Below are 16,748 nucleotides of genomic sequence, written 5' to 3'. Positions count from 1 at the left end.
ACAGAATAAAAAAATTGTTTAATCCCAATAGTTCCAAGATAAATAAAGTTCAAGTGTCTATATGAGAGTCCAAGGGAACTTAAATCTCACCACAAGTTGTGCGGAAAACAAAAACTCAAGGAGACTGAAACGACAAAATAGCCTCAGGATCGAGGAGAACAAAAACACTACAATTAATTAAATGTAATCCATCGTCGTTAGCACAGCCGCAGTATTTTCTCAAGACGCAAGCAAGCTGCACGCAACCCAGCAGTCAGCCTGAACCTCTGGCTCCTTCGAGCAACCAAACTGCTCTTCCAGAAAAGACTTGTGACCCCTTGCACCGAGTAAAGATACGTCTCTGGTTGGTTATGCCAAAGCGGTCAAGGTAGATCTTTGCCAGCCTGCAAGAAAGAACCAGGACCGGACCCAAGAAGACTGTCAGCACTTTCCGCCGCCAAGCCTTCTTCACCGTGGTCCCTGCAAAGTCACACCCCACATCGCTGGATCCAGGGCCTTCAGTCGTGCTCCTCCTGCTCCTGCTCATCCTCGTCATCCTCCTCATCCTCCTCATCCTATTCACCTCAACCTCCTCGTCACGCCTTCCTCTCGATGATGTAAGAAAGTAAGAAACTGTAAGATTGTCACTCTTGCATTGATTGATGTGTTGGGATTTTTCAAATTGATAGTTGATTGAGGTAGCGAGATTAGCTTAAGATAGTATGTAAAGCTTTCCCAGAAGTTGACAATTATCAAAGCCTTCAAGTCCATTACTTACCTGAGTAATTAATATTGTTCCTTGCATGATATCAAAGCAAGCATCATCATTCCATTACATCGTTCTTAACTGTTCTCACTTTTCTCTTTGTTTCTTTCATAAATCCTATAAAAAGTACGTCAGTTGCCTTTACCATTTTTCATGTTTTTGTATAATCAATTTAAGAGCCTCTTTCTCAGAAAAGAACATTAATCACGACAACAAGTAGTAACTTCAGTAAATGAGATTGATTAAAACTAGTGTTTCATAGTTAATTAATAAGGCAAATTAATTCATTATTATCCATGTAAATTTAATAGTTTCCATTGGACTAGAATACAAGGGTGGTGCTCCAACTTCAGGTAATTTTACCCAGAGGCAATTTTTAAGTTAAATCGACCAGAACTTAGATGTTCGGAAAATAAACGTTTTTATAAGGCATATAACATTACTACACAAATAAAACTTAAGACAGCACTGTAAAATGTGTTTCTTGCTCCTTCACGTGATAAAAGATTGTACTTGCAATGTTGTGAGAACTTGACTGCAGTGAATTTAATTATAAAACAAGAGAATACCTTTCGAGTTGGTTTCCTGTTTTTTCTAATTTGCTCCCTCATGCTTAAAATTCACCTTTACTTTGTGAATTATTCATTTATGTCTTTTAACAAGTTTTGTAAGTATTTATAAATGTATTTGATTGTTTTTACAAGTATTTATGGATGTTTGTATGGATGGATGCGTTATTGCTGCTGGACCAAATAATTTCTTCTCCAGGGAATCAATAAAGTGTCCGTCCGTCCGTCCGTCCGTCCGTCCATCCATCCATCCATCCATCCATCTTTTGACATTATAGAAATTAATGCAAACAGCGTTTTCAACCAACACGGTAAATTCCAGTCACAGTCAAAAAGCACTGTTGAATGATTATCTACAGAGTTCAACTTCTTTTGTGGTTTACAAAATTAAAACAATTAACATGTAAGAGATGTAACGGAAAACCTCCTCTAAATGAATCCCTCCTTTGATAACTGATCTCTTTCCTGCAGAGATGGCAGAGGTTCTTAAAAGCCTCAACCTCCTGGGGACACTGAAAGAGTCGATGGAGAGCAACCAATTTGCCGACATCAAGGATGCTGTGGAAGATCTCCTGCTGAGCAGGATCAACTTGGGCATTTTGTGAGACCGCAGCCACGAAAAATATACCTTCATGAACTCTCTCCGAGGGGTTGGACCTGGAGATGAAGAAGCAGCTCCTTCACCGACTCTCGAAGGGGATGTAGAGAGCTACTCTGACCCTAAACACCAGGACTTTCGCTTGTGGGACCTGCTTCCTGTACCAAATGGGACTACAGTTGACATGGACAGCTACATGGACAAAGTAAACTTCCTTCGCTACAATGCAGTCTTTTTGACATTTGCACAGACGCCTGAAGCTAATGCAGTTGAGCTGTTTTCAGAGGCCCGGTCACTACAGAGACAAAATGTGTATATTATTATCTTATGGTTGGCGACAGAAACCCAAGAAGAAGTGGACCTAAAGAGGAAGGCTTCCATGGAGGTGCTAGCATCACATGGAATTAGCAAAGTATACTTGGTGTTGCCCTCCAATCTAGAGAAGTTTTACTTCCCTGCTCTTTTGGAGGACCTGACCAAAGACCTTCCAGAGATCAGAAGTCAAGCTCTTCTCCTGGCTCTACCAGCGCTCACACCGGAGCTCATCGCCCAAAAAAAGGAGGCTTTTAAAGCTCTAGTCTGGGCAGCTGCCTCGCTCTCTGGTGGGATTTCAACCCTCCGTGTTCCCTTCGTGGCGTCCATGGTGGATTCAAGTGTAGCAGTTCGTATTCTGTCAAAGGCACAGACATCTCTCTGCCTCGACGAAGTTTGAACTTTGGGTTAACTACACTTTAAGTCGCACATAAGACAACAACAAAGTTGATTAAGCAGTGACCACTAAACCACCAACCACTACACTGACGCACACTAACAGGACGTGAAACGACTCTCACAATAGAAAAGTGAGCATTGAAGATGAACTGTGACTTCCTCTTGATACCATTTTGCTTGAGCTGCTCATGTTCTCAGAGGTAAGTTTAAACTTTATTATATTAAGAAACATGCTGATGAAAGTAAATTACAAGTATTTTTTTTAAGTCATTAACAAATTATAGTTCAATAATTGACTAAAACAATAATTTGGAATTGTATAGAAATATGTGTTTGTTTTAAATGTTTATTAGTTTAAAAGGTATTTTTATTCTTAGTAAATCATTTAATAACTTTTGTTTAACAAAAACAATCCTATGAATAATATGGAATTCACCCAAAAAATATATTCTACTAATAATAAATCCAATTTCTCGATGTTTCAGTGCAAGTAATCTCTCTCTTTTTTGGTCAAAAGTTATAACATCCATTAAATTCAAAGCAGTGAATCTCAAAATAAGAGCAACAACAAAAGTTAGGGTAAAGTAATGAATCTAATAAAAGGATTTATTGTATTTTCTTTTGTTCGGTTTTAAACTGCAAAAACAAAATATATCCTGAAAAGTTGACGTACACCATTCTCTAAATATATTTTAAAAAAGATGTGTCAGAAAAGGCACTTCACCTTTTTTATTCATGTCTTTAAACGTTCTTCATCTTCCTGTTTCTCCTTATCACTTCTTTAGTCCTTGTCTCTATTCTTTTTATTTGACACACAAGAAGAAGATTTTACAAATAAAACAACAATATATTTCTTATATTTAGGGTATTTCTTTAATTTTATTCATAGTATTTCTTTGTTATTTCAGGTCATATCATTGAAGATGATGGGGAAAGATAAACTTCTATTAGTGTTTCTTCTGGCTGTAACAAGAGGTAAGTGTTGATTCACAGTTTTGAATTTTGACTCATCAGAACTCTTGTCATTCAGCTGCAAATCAAAATCCCAACTTTGAGTTCAACAACAACCCACTGACCGCCACAGAAGGATCCTGTGTTCAAATTAAGGGAAGCTTCAAAAAAGATGTCGATGTAAACGAAGCCTATTGGATTTGGTTAAAAGATGCTCAATGGAATTATAAAGAACGTGACTTCGTGGGCACCGTGGTTCATAGTACTGATGTCGGGAAAAAACCCATCAGTCCAGAGTATGAAGGAAGAGTGACTTACATCAAAGAAGGGAAACAACTCACCATGACCATCTGTGACCTTAAAACAAAGGATAACGGAAAATATTCGTTAAGATTTTACAACACAAGAGACCGGGAAAAAAAATGGCATTTAAGTGATGTTTCTCTCAAGGTTGAAGGTAAATTGTCAATCTGTGTTTTTTCTGAACACAAATATACGTATATAAAAGACTTTCATGAATAAACTGTTGACAACGCCATGTAGGACTTACAGTATCTGAGATTAAATAACAATTTTTAAAACATTCATTTAAGTACAAGAACCTCTTGATCGTAGGAGTTACTGAGAAGAAAGCTTGATTTTGGACGTCCAGAGTTGAAACTCTGATGTTTGTTTATTTGACGAAGACTTTTTAAAACCATTGATTTGTAAAAGACACTTATTGAATTACAATTAACATTGGACATGCATTCAATAGGTATGTGGAAGTGAAATGTGATCTTCAAGGGGATTTATACTTTGTTTAAAAATGTTTTATATTTGTGTAATAAAAAGTTTAATTTCTGCAGAAAACCCATGCCTCGTCAGTTTTGAGGAACGAGCTACAGTTCACTCCGTGACACTTCAGTGTTCCACCTTCAGCTCGTGCACCAGTCGTCTACTAATAAAACCTCTGGACCGATCATCAACAATCGATGGCGGTGATGGACAACGTAGGACGGTCAGCTACGAAGCTAACTGGGAAGACAACGGGAGGCAGTTTTCCTGTCAAACCGAAGACAACAACGACCCGAATCTAGTCCGCAACCTCACTGTTAACATCAGACGTAAGTGAACCTTTTCTACCGTCAAGATCGAAGACACTGGTGGAACACGTGAGAATTCAAAGGCAATGAAATACTGAACAAGTCAAAAGTATTAGCATCAGCTAGTTGACCGCAGCAATAGTATCATCGTTGGATTGTGATTCATCTCCAGATGAACCCAGAGAGACGCGGGTGAGCGTCGTCAATGCCAACAGGAAGTCTGACGTGGTGGAAAAGGACGAAGTGACCCTCGTCTGTTCATCAAGAGGGAACCCGGAGCCCACCTACAATTGGTATCTGGGGAGAGGGTGGAAATCCTCAGGACAAAACCTGACCTTCAATTCCATCAAACCTTCAGACAGTGGGAATTATACATGTGACGCTAAAAATGATCTCGGATATCAACAGTATAGGGTTCAATTGAACGTTCAAGGTGAGATGATCAACTGTTGGTTCTTTTTTGATCAACATTCCAGCAATTCTTCCCTCGCGTTCTTCAGTAGAAACTGGTGATTAAAAAAACAATCACTTATTCCAGTGGCGGCTTCTGATTCATTTGGTTAAAGAACGTTAGTGTGGAAGTCAATATGTGCCGACAGACTTTAAATTTCTAACACTGAGTTTGTGCATCAAAATCAGACTTTAAGATCAAAACCCTCAAAAAATGTTTTTAATAAAGTTTAATTTTCGGAAACATTTAAAAAATAAGCAATGTCAAAATAAAAGTGGTTGAATTGTGAAGGTTTTTTTAATTTTTAGTATGATTTTATTTTGATATTATAAAAACTTTTACTTCAATACACTTGTTTGTTTGTTTGTTTGTTTGGCGGGGGTGGTTTACAACTAATTGATTTTAATTTAATTTTTTACATTGCATTCTTTTTTTTACACCTAATTATAGCTACATTGAGTTGATTATATATATATATTCTTTTAGTAATAAATACTTAAAGAGCCTTAAACTGAACTTCATTAGTTTAAATGTGTAACTCTTTACTGTCTATTTTCAGCTCTACCAGAAGTTGAGATCAAGACAACTAAAACTACAGTCGGACGAGGAATAAAGATGAGTTTGCAATGCATGGTGAAAAACAGTGACCCAGAAGCTCATAGGTTTGAATGGAAAAAGGATGGAGAAACTGTGTCTGTAGAGGGTAATTATGTCATATTTAACACTCAACCTGAGCACAGAGGTATTTATACCTGCACTGCCTGGAACAGATTTGGTTCTGGAACATCAAGTCCTCTGCAGATTCCGGTTGAATGTAAGTATGAACAGAAAAACCATTAGAAATTCTAAACACTGACATTTTTTTTTGTTCCTTAGACAAACCCACAAATACAAGAATATCTACCAACATACCAAGCAAGACCATACGTTTGGATGAAACCCTCAAATTAACATGTGATGTTGACGCCTATCCTCCACCTCAAAGTTTCTCCTGGTACAAAACAACTATTGGATCTTCAAACAACCGGCACATAGACTCGACCACCACCAATAGCAAGACTATTACAAGAGTGCAGAGATCAGACGAAGGTTGTTACCAGTGTGTCGCCAGAAACAGCATCGGAAGTGGAGACAAGAGTGAACCAAAGTGCATCGAAGAAGTTCTGTGTTAGTATTTCAACTTATTATTAATTCTCTCTCTCTCTCTCTCTCTCTCTCAAGTTTATGAATACAGTAGAGGGCGACACCTAATTACTGTTTTTAACTTTCACTTGTGTTGCAGACAAACCCATGACTGTGAAAGTCCAGGTTGAACCAAGTCAGGAGGTGAAGGAGAACACGTTGATGACTTTTCAATGCAAATCACAGTCTCATCCCCCGGTGACCTCGGTGACCTGGACCAAGACGACCAACGGCAGAGCAGAAGCTCTGGATCGATCTCAGACTTTCTCTCTGCAGTCAGTCTCGTCCGCTGATAGTGGAGAGTATCGCTGCACAGCCCGGAATGAAGTCGGAGCCTCAGAGTCTCCTCCGGTTAACGTCAGGGTCATGTGTAAGATGAAGACTCTTATTTTTTTCCATTTATTTGCTTGGGATCTCAAATTTGAGAAAATGTCGTTGTTGTTTCTTTTGGAAAATAATGAAAAGGGCAAAACTAAAAGCAAGAAAACTTGAAAGTGTTGTCCAACACAAAGTAAGTAATAACTTAACAAAATTGGACGCTGGATTTTTGACGGCAGCATCAATAAATGTAAGTGCTGCATTAGGCCCCTGGACCGTACTTTGCTGTACTGTGAGCAGAGACAGTTGGTGGTGAAATGTGAGTTGTTTTCGTAGCACTGAGTGAATAACATTCCACGACTACACAATACTTTCACTTGTGTTGAAGACAACAATTGATCTTCGTCCTCTATTGTACTCATCCGTATGTGTCTGTCTGTACAAAACTCTATTTTCATTGAAAGATTGACATTAGAAAATGTACTTAAGCCCCGCCCACTGAAAACAAATAGTTTTTCTGGAGAGGAAATCTTGTTTACCATTACCACACCCACTCTGGCGTAATTAGTAAAACATCAAGATGTCACCGCACGTCATCAATCCCGGAAGTCTCCACCTCCAAGGGACAGAGTTTTTGTAGGATATACATTTGTTTAAGAATGATACAAGTCTAGAGTAGACATTCTTATCACAGTTTTCTAAACATTAAGTAAAGTTGGCTGGATATTGTCAGATTTTGATCTTTGCGCTTTAATATGTTTTTATACTTACAGACGAATATGTTTCAAACTTATTTCTTTCACTTAATAGTAACCTTCCTATTATTTCACTAGAGTCGTTAATTCAATATTTATTGTTCAAATGTTGTTTACATTTCATGATTCTTATCATTTATTGTTTTCCAATTAATATTTCCATACAATAATTCCAACATTTTGTTATAACTCATTAATTACAACTCCGATGGGCACCAAAATGATAAATCATGTACAACATTTTTGTTTAAATCATTTATGAATGATAAAATATACCACCACGTTTCGTTTCAATACACGTCTTAATGAAAGTCCTGAAGGTTTCCATTCCTGCTTCATAAGCTCGATATAAGATGAAAACACTGACAACACACGTGGATGTTACTGTGACTTGTATGAACCGTGTTTTCTGATCCTATTCAATTGTGTGAAAAAATGATGTTTCTAACATTTTTTTCTTTTTTAGGGTTTGCGGGGATCTTGAACGGGTCATGTGAACGACATGCAGGAGTTCTCACTTGTGTCTGCGGCAGTCGTGGACGTCCCTTACCCTCCATCTCCTGGCCACTGCTGACCAACCACAGTGACTATACCGTCAACACCAACGTATCAGAAGATGGAATCATGAGCAGCATCAGTGTGAGAGATGATCACAGTGTGAACGTCCAGTGTGTTGTCGGCCACAACGACAGAGAAACAAAACAGGAACTTCTCGTTCTTAATGTGATCTCTAATCATGAGAGTAAGTGTCTCGTCTTCAAAGTACTGTGAACAATCTTACATTTTATGATTCTTATCTTGACTACAGGCCAGTGGAAAAAGTTTCTGACCATTGAAAACCTTGTTCCCATTTTGGTGAGAGTTTTTTCGTCAGCAATCGTTTTTGGTTTGGTCCTGCGTTGCTTCAGGTAATTTTGATGTGTTGTTATATTACACTTTTGTTGGTCGTTATGAATCAAAAACACACAACTAAATGTCTTCTCAGAAACAAACAAAGGTCAGAAAATCACGATAACTCGGTCAAGATGGTAAGTTTTCTTTTAAAACTCTGTTACTCTAAACAACATCCAGCAATAAACAGTCTTTAAACTTACAGTTTGAAGATTCCAAGTCAGGGGTAGAACGCGAGGTGGTTATGCATCACAATACAAAAAAACAACTTTATTCTATAAACCAGCAGTTAAACTGATGAGGCTTCTTGAAATATTAATCTCATTACCCGATCTCTGGTAGTTAATGCTTGTGTTGTCTCTGGGTCAAGGTGACCCGTTTGTGGTAGCCCTTATGTATAAGTTAATTTGTCAAAGGCCTGTTGTTTCTTATATTCTCTGAAGACTTTTTAAACATGAACAATTTCCGGAGCCTTTAGGAAATATTTGCTAATTTCAAAATCTTCTTCACATTTTGAGCAATTATTTAAAAAGAAAAAAAATGTAACCCTAGCCCTTACACTAACTAGTTTAATTGTTTTATTTATTCAATTTTTTCCAAGATTTTCTATATTTAACAATCTTCTTTTCTTTTTATTATTTCATTGTGTTTTTCTAAATCCAATTTCAACCGAACCTTAACCCTTACCTTAACCCAATGACTCACCAGGAGTCCAGAAAGGAAGAATACAATTCTGAACTTTACTAAACTATTTTCTCCAAAAAGAGTTTTAAACGATGATTGTAAGTTATACTAGACTATAAAAAAAATTACAGTTTCTTTAAACAAAACATGAAAAGTTGCAATTTCAATTTGAAGTGTTTTTTGTGTTTGTCTTTCATCTATATCATACATATATATATATATATATCACCTTTTTTTAAAATCAAATTCTAGTGACTTTGTCAACTTCCATTTCAACTGGGTTTTTATCTATTAGGTGTTGGGGAATTTTAAATGAAAGATGCAGCTTACTCACAAGGTTCTGAAGAACATTTACCCCTCCTTTAGATGATAGTGTCGAGAATAACAAGGTAGAAGCCGAATTAAGCACCAAAATAATTCTACTTTAAAATGTGTTTTGAATAGGAAAATCAAGCTGACGAATACGAGGACTTCGATCCAGAGGAATCATCTCCAAGACAATGATTCAATCGCCGCAGTTGCACCACAGATCACAGAAATCAAGAGTTGGCTTCAGTCACAAGGGAAAGAGAAAATCCATCATAATGTTATGGATACATTATAGTTTTGAAATCATCTCATATGATCTCTTGCCTCACTTTTTTTATGCTCCTCACTTAAATAAAAGGTAAAAAATTTGTTTAAATTAAAAGAAAGAGGAAATTGTGTTTTAATTACCATAATGCAGGTCATTTTATGATCATTTATCTTCTTCTTCTCACTTCCTCCACCAACTCTTTTCCTCACCCATCATCTGATATCACATGTTTTGATGTCATTGTAGATATGCGTTAATAAAAAAAAACATTTTTACCAAGAAAATGCCTGTGTCTGCAAAAATCTAACAAGTGTTATTTAAATTTAGTTAGTTATTAAATTCATGCCTGTGATTCAATACGTTTTCTTCTTGAAAAGAAAATAATTTCTTTTATAAAAAAAAACATCTTAAATGTTTCCGACTATGACAAAGACACCTGCAGGAGCCAAAGATCTCTCTCAGGCAAGTTTTCACATATTATAGTTTGATATGATTCACTTGATCTTTAGTAGTAGCTCCAAAACACAGATGGAGTGAAAAGAGAAATAAATGTGAGGTTTAGACTAGAGCCGAACCCAAGTGCAGAAGTAAACAACCAGAAACAGAATCAAAAGAAGATTAATCCCAAAAGTTAGAAAAATAAAGTTAGAGTGTCCATATGATAGTCCAAGGGAACTTAAATCTCACCACAAGTTGTGCGGGAAACAAAAACTCAAGGAGACTGAAACGACAAAATAGGCTCAGGATCGAGGAGAACAAAAACACTACAATTAATTAAATGTAATCCATCGTCGTTAGCACAGCCGCAGTATTTTCTCAAGACGCAAGCAAGCTGCACGCAACCCAGCAGTCAGCCTGAACCTCTGGCTCCTTCGAGCAACCAAACTGCTCTTCCAGAAAAGACTTGTGACCCCTTGCACCGAGTAAAGATACGTCTCTGGTTGGTTATGCCAAAGCGGTCAAGGTAGATCTTTGCCAGCCTGCAAGAAAGAACCAGGACCGGACCCAAGAAGACTGTCAGCACTTTCCGCCGCCAAGCCTTCTTCACCGTGGTCCCTGCAAAGTCACACCCCACATCGCTGGATCCAGGGCCTTCAGTCGTGCTCCTCCTGCTCCTGCTCATCCTCCTACTCCTCCTCATCCTCCTCATCCTATTCACCTCAACCTCCTCGTCACGCCTTCCTCTCGATGATGTAAGAAAGCAAGAAACTGTAAGATTGTCACTCTTGCATTGATTGATGTGTTGGGATTTTTCAAATTGATAGTTGATTGAGGTAGCGAGATTAGCTTAAGATAGTATGTAAAGCTTTCCCAGAAGTTGACAATTATCAAAGCCTTCAAGTCCATTACTTACCTGAGTAATTAATATTGTTCCTTGCATGATATCAAAGCAAGCATCATCATTCCATTACATCGTTCTTAACTGTTCTCACTTTTCTCTTTGTTTCTTTCAATAAATCCTATAAAAAGTACGTCAGTTGCCTTTACCATTTTTCATGTTTTTGTATAATCAATTTAAGAGCCTCTTTCTCAGAAAAGAACATTAATCATGACAACAAGTAGTAACTTCAGTAAATGAGATTGATTAAAACTAGTGTTTCATAGTTAATTAATAAGGCAAATTAATTAATTATTATCCATGTCAATGTAATAGTTTCCATTGGACTAGAATACAAGGGTGGTGCTCCAACTTCAGGTAATTTTACCCAGAGGCAATTTTTAAGTTAAATCGACCAGAACTTAGATGTTCGGAAAATAAACGTTTTTATAAGGCATATAACATTACTACACAAATAAAACTTAAGACAGCACTGTAAAATGTGTTTCTTGCTCCTTCACGTGATAAAAGATTGTACTTGCAATGTTGTGAGAACTTGACTGCAGTGAATTTAATTATAAAACAAGAGAATACCTTTCGAGTTGGTTTCCTGTTTTTTCTAATTTGCTCCCTCATGCTTAAAATTCACCTTTACTTTGTGAATTATTCATTTATGTCTTTTAACAAGTTTTGTATGTATTTATAAATGTATTTGATTGTTTTTACAAGTATTTATGGATGTTTGTATGGATGGATGCGTTATTGCTGCTGGACCAAATAATTTCTTCTCCAGGGAATCAATAAAGTATCTGTCCATCCATCCATCCATCCATCCATCCATCCATCTATCTTTTGACATTATGGAAATTAATGCAAACAGCGTTTTCAACCAACACGGTAAATTCCAGTCACAGTCAAAAAGCACTGTTGAATGATTATCTACAGAGTTCAACTTATTTTGTGGTTTACAAAATTAAAACAATTAACATGTAAGAGATGTAACGGAAAACCTCCTCTAAATGAATCCCTCCTTTGATAACTGATCTCTTTCCTGCAGAGATGGCAGAGGTTCTTAAAAGCCTCAACCTCCTGGGGACACTGAAAGAGTCGATGGAGAGCAACCAACTTGCTGACATCAAGGATGCTGTGGAAGATCTCCTGTTGAGCAGGATCAACTTGGGCATTTTTTGAGACCGCAGCCACGAGAAATATACCTTCATGAACTCTCTCCGAGGGGTTGGACCTGGAGATGAAGAAGCAGCTCATTCACCGACTCCCGAAGGGGATGTAGAGAGCTACTCTGACCCTAAACACCAGGACTTTCGCTTGTGGGACCTGCTTCCTGTACCAAATGGGACTACAGTTGACATGGACAGCTACATGGATAAAGTAAACTTCCTTCGCTACAATGCGGTCTTTTTGACATTTGCACAGACGCCTGAAGCTAATGCAGTTGAGCTGTTTTCAGAGGCCCGGTCACTACAGAGACAAAATGTGTATATTATTATCTTATGGTTGGCGACAGAAACCCAAGAAGAAGTGGAGCTAAAGAGGAAGGCTTCCATGGAGGTGCTAGCATCACATGGAATTAGCCAGCCCAAAGTATACTTGGTGTTGCCCTCCAATCTAGAGAAGTTTGACTTCCCGGCTCTTTTGGAGGACCTGACCAAAGACCTTCCAGAGATCAGAAGTCAAGCTCTTCTCCTGGCTCTACCAGCGCTCACCCCGGAGCTCATCGCCCAAAAAAAGGAGGCTTTTAAAGCTCTAGTCTGGGCAGCTGCCTCGCTCTCTGGTGGGATTTCAACCCTCCCTGTTCCCTTCGTGGCGTCCATGGTGGATTCAAGTGTAGCAGTTCGTATTCTGTCAAAGGCACAGACATCTCTCTGCCTCGACGAAGTTTGAACTTTGGGTTAACTACACTTTAAGTCGCACATTAGACAGGAAGTGAAACGACTCTCACATTAGAAAAGTGAGCATTGAAGATGAACTGTGACTTCCTCTTGATACCATTTTGCTTGAACTGCTCATGTTCTCTGAGGTAAGTTTAAACTTTATTATATTAAGAAACATGCTGATGAAAGTAAATTACAAGTATTTTTTTTAAGTCATTAACAAATTATAGTTCAATAATTGACTAAAACAATAATTTGGAATTGAATAGAAATATGTGTTTGTTTTAAATGTTTACTAGTTTAAAAGGTATTTTTATTCCTAGTAAATCATTTTATAACTTTGGTTTGACAAAAACAATCCTATGACTAATATGGAATTCCCCCAAACGACATTTCAGTGCAAGTAATCTCTCTCTTTTTTGGTCAAAAGTTATAAAATCCACTTAATTCAAAGCAGTGAATCTCACAGTAAGATCAACAACAAAAGTTAGGGTCGAGTAATGAATCTAATAAAAGGATTTATTGCATTTTCTTTTGTTTGGTTTTAAACTGCAAAAACAAAATATATCCTAATAGTTGACGTACACGATTCTCTAAATATATTTAAAAAAAGATGTGTCAGAAAAGGCCCTTCACCTTTTTTATTCATGTCTTTGAACGTTCTTCCTCTTCCTGTTTCTCATTATCACTTCTTTAGTCCTTATCTCTATTCTTTTTATGCTTTTTTTATGAAGATTTTACAACTAAAACAACAATATATTTCTTATATTTAGGGTATTTCTTTAATTTTATTCATGGTATTTCTTTGTTATTTCAGGTCATATCATTGAAGATGATGGGGAAAGATAAACTTATATTAGTGTTTCTTCTGGCTGTAACAAGAGGTTAGTGTTGATTCACAGCTTTTAATGTTGACTCATCAGAACTCTTGTCATTCAGCTGCAAATTAAAATCCCAACTTTGAGTTCAACAACAACCCACTGACTGCCACAGAAGGATCCTGTGTTCAAATTAAGGGAAGCTTCAAAAAAGATGTCGATGTAAACGAAGCCTATTGGATTTGGTTAAAAGATGCTCAATGGAATTATAAAGAAAATGACTATGTGGGCACCGTCGTTCATAGTACTGATGTCGGGAAAAAGCCCATCAGTCCAGAGTATGAAGGAAGAGTGACTTACATCAAAGAAGGGAAACAACTCACCATGACCATCTGTGACCTTAAAACAAAGGATAACAGAAATTATTCGTTGAGATTTTAGTACAAGAACCTCTTGATCGAAGGAGTTACTGAGAAGAAAGCTTGATTTTGGACGTCCAGAGTTGAAACTCCATCAAATCTCTTTACTCAGAAACACTTCCTAACATCAACTATTGCTTTAAAATCCAACAAAAAAAATCTGATGTTTGTTTACTTGACAAAGACTTTTAAAACCATTGATTTGTAAACGACACTTGTTAAATTACAATTAGCTTTACCATTCTTTTTACATTGGATTCTTTTTTTTACACCTAATTATAGTTACATTGAGTTGATTATATATACTGTATATATATTTTATTCATTAATAAATACCTAAAGAGCCTTAAACTGAACTTCATTAGTTTAAATGTGTAACTCTTTAATGTCTATTTTCAGCTCTACCAGAAGTTGAGATCAAGACGACTAAAACTACAGTCAGACGAGGAATAAAGATGAGTTTGCAATGCATGGTGAAAAACAGTGACCCAGAAGCTCATAGGGTTGAATGGAAAAAGGATGGAGAAACTGTGTCTGTTGAGGATATTTACGTCATTTTTAACACTCAACTGAGCACAGAGGTATTTATACCTGCACTGCCTGGAACAGATTTGGTTCTGGAACATCAAGTCCTCTGTAGATTCGGTTGAATGTAAGTATGACAGAAAAAACATTAGAAATTCTAAACACTGAACCTTTTTTTGTTCCTTAGACAAACCCACAAATACAAGCATATCTACCAACATATCAAGCAAGAGCATACGTTTGGATGAACCCTCAAATTAACGTGTGATGTTGACGCCTATCCTCCACCTCGAAGTTTCTCCTGGTACAAAACAACTATTGGATCTTCAAACAACCGGTACCTGAGCCCGACCATCATCAATAGCAAGACTATTACAAGAGTGCAGATATCAGACGAAGGTTGTTACCAGTGTGTCGCCAGAAACCAGCACGGAAGAGGAGACAAGAGTGAACCAAAGTGCATCGAAGTTCTGTGTTAGTATTTCAACTTATTATGAAATCTCTCTCTCTCTCTCTCTCTCTCTCTCTCTCTCTCTCTCTCTCTCTCTCTCTCTCTCTCTCTCTCTCTCTCCTCTCTCTCTCTCTCTCTCTCTCTCTCTCTCTCTCTCTCTCTCTCTCTCTCTCCTCTCTCTCTCTCTTTCTCTCTCTCTCTCTCTCTCTCTCTCTCTCTCCTCTCTCTCTCTCTCTCTCTCTCTCTCTCTCTCTCTCTCTCTCTCTCTCCTCTCTCTCTCTCTCTCTCTCTCTCTCTCTCTCTCAAAAGTTTATGAATTATAAAATGCACCATGACAATTTATCATTTCACCAGTAGAGGGCGACACCTTATTACTGTTTTTAACTTTCACTTGTGTTGCAGACAAACCCATGACTGTGAAAGTCCAGGTTGAACCAAGTCAGGAGGTGAAGGAGAACACGGTTGATGACTTTTCAATGCCAATCACAGTCTCATCCCCCGGTGACCTCGGTGACCTGGACCAAGACGACCAACGGAAGAGCAGAAGATCTGGGTCGATCTCAGACTTTGACTCTGCAGTCTCGTCCGCTGATAGTGGAGAGTATCGCTGCACAGCCCATAATGAAGTCGGAGCCTCAGAGTCTCCTCCGGTTAACGTCAGGGTCATGTGTAAGATGAAGACTCTTATTTTTTCCATTTATCTGCTTGGATCTCGCATTTAAGAAAATGTCGCATAATTCAAAACTTCATTCTTATTTATTCGAGTTATTGGGGGTCTGTTGGATGTAAACTATCGTTTAATTAAACACAGTTCAAAGGGGCAAAGGTCATAAGAAACAGCTTAGCCAATTGTTTGCTAGAAATCAAACAATGGCTGAGTGAAAACACTTTACAGCTAAATGTGGACAAAACTGAAACTCTGGAGATTGCTCCTGATGATAAGGTTCCAGGGTTGAGTCAGTACTTGGGTGACTTAGGTCAGTCTGTCAAACTGAGCCTGAGAAACCTGGGTGTTGTATTTGATAAAGACATGTCTCTTGTTCAACACTGCAGAAAACTGACCAGAAACTGTTTCTGTACTTTATTGAATATTGTTTTGATTGTTTAAGCGCTTTGTGACCCTGGTCTGGAAAAGCGCTATACAAATAAAAATACTTACTTACATACTTACTATATGCGAGCAAAGAGAAAGGTTATCTATCATGTTACTGTATTTCAACACATTTTACTTCTTACTACTTTTGGATTTACACCTTTTATTTTTATTTTATGTATTTTGACTGTTAAGTCACTACAGAACATTTTGTTTAAATAATTTATGAATGAATAAATATACCACGCAATTAAGCATTTCACCAGTAGAGGGCGAATCTTCATTACTGTTGTTTTCTTTGAAACGTTTTTTCTGTTCAGATGTTCCAAGAGACATCAAGATCCTGAAAGAGCAGCAGTTACCAGACCAAACAGGATCCGTGACGCTCACGTGCAGCGCTCAAAGCTACCCACAAGTCCAACAATACCTCTGGTACCTGAAGAAGACAGATGGACAAAATGACTCCCAAGTGTCGAGTCAGCAGAACCACACTGTGGACTCTGACAAGCCTGGGATCTACTATTGCTCCGCCAGAAACCAACTAGGCGAAAAGAGTTCGGAACCAGTGGAGATATTTTTGGAAATTGAGTAAAAATTCCATCAGAACATTGACATTTAAATGATAATAACATATTTATTAAATGTTTTATTCAAGTATGAGATTCAACTAATGTTCTGTTTCAATACAGGCGTCTTTATGAAAGTCCTGAAGTAC

The 16,748-nt window shown here is 37.6% G+C and overlaps 2 pseudogenes across 1 annotated transcript; both read left to right on the top strand.

Moving 5' to 3' along the window:
- The first annotated feature begins 1,787 nt into the window (after nt 1-1,787).
- On the top strand, nt 1,788-2,624 carry LOC148062403 (interferon-inducible GTPase 5-like; annotated as a pseudogene).
- A 166-nt stretch (nt 2,625-2,790) lies between these two features.
- On the top strand, nt 2,791-16,625 carry LOC148062402 (uncharacterized; annotated as a pseudogene). Its single transcript, XR_015709214.1, has 14 exons — nt 2,791-2,823; nt 3,532-3,598; nt 3,654-4,031; nt 4,423-4,680; nt 4,832-5,092; nt 5,670-5,924; nt 5,987-6,277; nt 6,393-6,662; nt 7,832-8,107; nt 11,893-12,015; nt 12,085-12,697; nt 14,785-14,963; nt 15,343-15,609; nt 16,354-16,625. The product of XR_015709214.1 is annotated as an uncharacterized LOC148062402 (transcript).
- Nucleotides 16,626-16,748: the final 123 nt, after the last annotated feature.

The sequence above is a fragment of the Callionymus lyra genome, chromosome 17, assembly GCF_982586985.1.
Source record: "Callionymus lyra chromosome 17, fCalLyr1.hap1.1, whole genome shotgun sequence".
Lineage (NCBI taxonomy): Eukaryota > Metazoa > Chordata > Actinopteri > Syngnathiformes > Callionymidae > Callionymus > Callionymus lyra.
This window is presented reverse-complemented; position numbering and strand designations above follow the sequence as displayed.